General features: G+C 34.5%; 1 long non-coding RNA gene across 1 annotated transcript; it reads left to right on the top strand.

Moving 5' to 3' along the window:
* Window positions 1–269: 269 nt before the first annotated feature.
* Window positions 270–3,370, top strand: LOC107871875. Its single transcript, XR_001674751.2, has 2 exons — window positions 270–1,117; window positions 1,875–3,370. It is a non-coding gene; the product is annotated as an uncharacterized LOC107871875 (long non-coding RNA).
* Window positions 3,371–3,667: the final 297 nt, after the last annotated feature.

The following is a 3,667-nucleotide window of genomic DNA, read 5'->3' as shown; positions in this document are numbered from 1 at the left end:
TTAATCAAATTAGGCTAAATCCTAAATTATTGGGCGTTATGTTTTAAATAACCCCCAAACCAATCCAATTATACAAAACCTGTCTAGCCCAAACAATCAATTAAAAATTACACAAATACATAACTTATGTTTTCAATATTACAAAAAATCCCAACTCCTTAAACATATTACAAAAATTCCACACATATACAGAATGTTATGTATACGTCGGCTATGTCTCCCTATATTAATAGGGAGAGAGAGTAAAGTAATTAAAAAGTGGGAAAGAGTGTAATTACTTTTAAAAGATTGATATTTATGTTATTTATCCGACAATTAAAACCATCAGCAGGCCCAAATCCGCCTTAACAGGCCCAAAAATTAAACTTGCCCACTTTTTCCTTGTTATTTTAGCAACCCATTAACATCAATTGCAAACTGCAGCCCAAAAATGTGGCCCAACACTACACCAGCTGATCCGTCCCAACTTCCTATTCCCTTTCTCCTTTAAACAACAACAACGTACCACTCCAAAATACAACCAGCGTACAACCAATACGCACAACCAACCCAACCATCACTCGACAACCCGACCTTATACCCGTCCACCATCTTCAACCCGACCCACGAGCCCAGAAACCCGAGGGTCCGAACCAGCCTCACACTCACCAGCAAAGCTCGACCCGAGTTCAATCCAAAACTAACGACCCAAACTGCCATGAGTCCAAAAATGCTAGAACCTTCTAGAAATTGCTTAGGTGGATTGATCTGTGCATTCAATGGATGATTGTACGATTCCGTACAAATCCATCTCACAGCCTTATCCCATTGCAAAAAATTCAAAAATTTTCAAAACGGGCTTTCCAAAACGCCCCTAAAAATCAGAATCCCACATCGGTGGAAAATGGAATTGGGTTACCAAAAATTTATCCTATAAATAGCTCATTTAGGAGCAAAAAGAAGCAAGTCTTGAAGGTGGAAAATCTACTTTCAAGCAACGAGTATATTTCTTTAGTAAAAATTTATTCCCGAAGGAGTCAACTATTTTGACGTTTTCAGAGTCGTTGTGAAGCTTTTCCGGTAGTGGTGAGAAAACTCTGTCGAAAGCTCGTTGTTCCATTTTGCTGCTCCAAAACAGGTAATCGTCCTTCCTATTTATTTTCGATTTTATCTTTTTTTTTTTTATCTCGTCGTTGTAGTCTTTAATAACTTTTGCTTTCTGAGAGTAACTACTGTAGAAGGTCTTGAGGGCCCTAGATTATGTGATAAAGATCTTATTTTTTAGCATATATTAATGCGTCATTGTTCTAGTCGTAGTCTTGTGCTCACTGCTTTAACCCTCTATTATGGCTAGCTTCTTGACTTTTTAGTTTGAATATCGTTTTGAATCATTGTGTCACTAGACGAAACTTTTTCCATATACTGTTTCCTCTCTTGACGAATTGTTCGGTCCATTTTGGGTTTTTATATCAAATGACTTGTTTGTTGGTGTTAGTTGTTACTCTACACAAACTTTTATCCCTGTTTTGTTTTCAATGAACTTTAATACAAAGTTTAGTTACGGTAATATTATCTTCTACTTTTTCAAAGCAAATCGGACAATAAAAGTTGCTGTGTTTCACATATTTTATCAAATTATAAATTGACTTTTGAATACATAACGTCTGCTGTTATTCGGCGATAGATTTTGTTTGAGTAACACTATTTTTTGGATGTTTAGTTGAGTTCAGAAGCTTGCAAATTATCTTCTTCTGCGCATGCCGTAAAAGTAATCATATGCACATATGCACTAGTGGAGGAATTACCCTTTGCCTACTATTCCTTTTTTTTTTTTACATTGGTGCAAAACATCAAATAATGTTGTGTTAAGTTTCTTAGATTTTGATGTGGTACAGATGCTCGTGTCTTATGGTATTTGGGATATTACAAGCGATCCTTAATGATTTGTGAGTATAGAAATTTGGATATCAGTTTAACCTATTTCACTAAAATGGTCGTAGAATTTGCTTGAAATAATTATTGTTGTGTTATTCATCGAGCTAATGCTTATACCATAATTTCTCTTCATTATTAATCTCATAGTTTTCGATTCTATTGCCTTGAGTTCGGCGCGTCATGTTGATACCTTTGAATCTCAGCATATGTTATGAAATCTTTGTCTTTTAGTTCCCTGTTTAAGTTTGTAGTTTTTTTTGGTTATTTCGGGTGTCACTGTTACTTTATGATGCTGTCTATGAGTCTATTACATTGTCCTTATCAATTACTTTATGATGTTATCTATGATCTTCTTCTGATTTGTCGAAACATTAAATGACTAGTAGTTAAATGTGTTCTTTAGTTTTCCGTGTCTATCTCATGTCGCCCCTTTTTAAGCTTTAGGCTGCTCTCGATTCATTAGATGTTATGCTCGATTGTTTTGTTCTCCCAGTTTTCTCACTATAAGATGTTGGTGCACTATATTCTATGTTTCGTTTGGGATATCACTTGCGAAGAATAATACTTCCTTCTGTTCTTTCCTTTTTTATCGATATATGTGAATTTTCTGGTTTTCTTAATTGATCTCATTGTTAGCCAGAATAGTTTTTAGCATTAGGTGTAAGGTATTAAGCCTATTTCCTACCATTATTTAATTAGCTTCATACAAGAGTATTGATGATATGCGTTGCTGAAAAACTCCTCTTTTAAATAATGTTCATTCGTAATAATGTTTATATTTGGTAGCTTTCCCTTCTGTGGAATATAGTCTTTGATTAATCAGGCCATAAGATTCTATCCAGGCACCTCATGATTATTCCTTCCAACCTTGTATATTTTCTTCTTTCTCAACTTTGTTTGAATGTTCTCTATTGCTTCCTATTTGATCTTTGTAGGCAAATTTAATTTGAGTTTCTTCATTATCTTAATTGTTTTTTTCTGTTGCTACATTAATTCCATTTATCTTTCTTTTGCATATGAATCTATTGTGGAGTCTAAATGGACTCTTTCCCCTTTGCATTTCGGAAGGGGCCAATGAGGTCTATCCTTTGAGTCCATCCCAAAGGGCTAAGGTCAAATTTGGTTGCATGGCATATGGATATGAGGAGTCAAAGGAAGAAAAATGGACTAAAGCCTCGTATTTGAAGCAACTAAGTGACTTAAAAGTCTCATTTATTTGCTTATTTAGTTATTTATCGTTGTCTCGTGTACTCATTTATTTGTCGTCTTATTTCTCTATTTCATTCATTTAAGCCTCGAAGTCAAAGTTGTAAATTTAATACAGGTGGTGAGGATGCTGGCCCAAAAAGGCTCGAAAATTAGATTAGGATAGGTGAAATGGATCGAAAGCTCAATTAGACTAGGACATGTCTCGTTGATTTGGGCCCAATGGCCTAAATCTTTTGCTTTCTCCTCATTTTCCCCTTTTATGTGTTTATTTGCTTATTAGTTTTGTTAGACTTAGTTAAAACCTCCTACTAAGTCGTCTAAATCTAATTTACACAAGTCTTTGCTACAAATCGATCATTTTTCAACAAAATCAATCTTTTTGAAGTTTGTCAAAAGATGTTTTCAAACAGTTCGGATAACCGCAAGTTAGCGGACGTTTTAGGTGCCTAAAACATTTCTAAAATGTTAATAAGAATCACTTACTCAGAATCTTCAAAACTTAAATGATTTTTCTATTTTGGATCATTTAAAGTATCTTGTAAAG

The sequence above is a fragment of the Capsicum annuum genome, chromosome 1, assembly GCF_002878395.1.
Source record: "Capsicum annuum cultivar UCD-10X-F1 chromosome 1, UCD10Xv1.1, whole genome shotgun sequence".
Classification (NCBI taxonomy): domain Eukaryota; kingdom Viridiplantae; phylum Streptophyta; class Magnoliopsida; order Solanales; family Solanaceae; genus Capsicum; species Capsicum annuum.
Note: the sequence above shows the minus strand (reverse complement) of the source record. Positions and strands in the feature narration are given on the sequence as shown.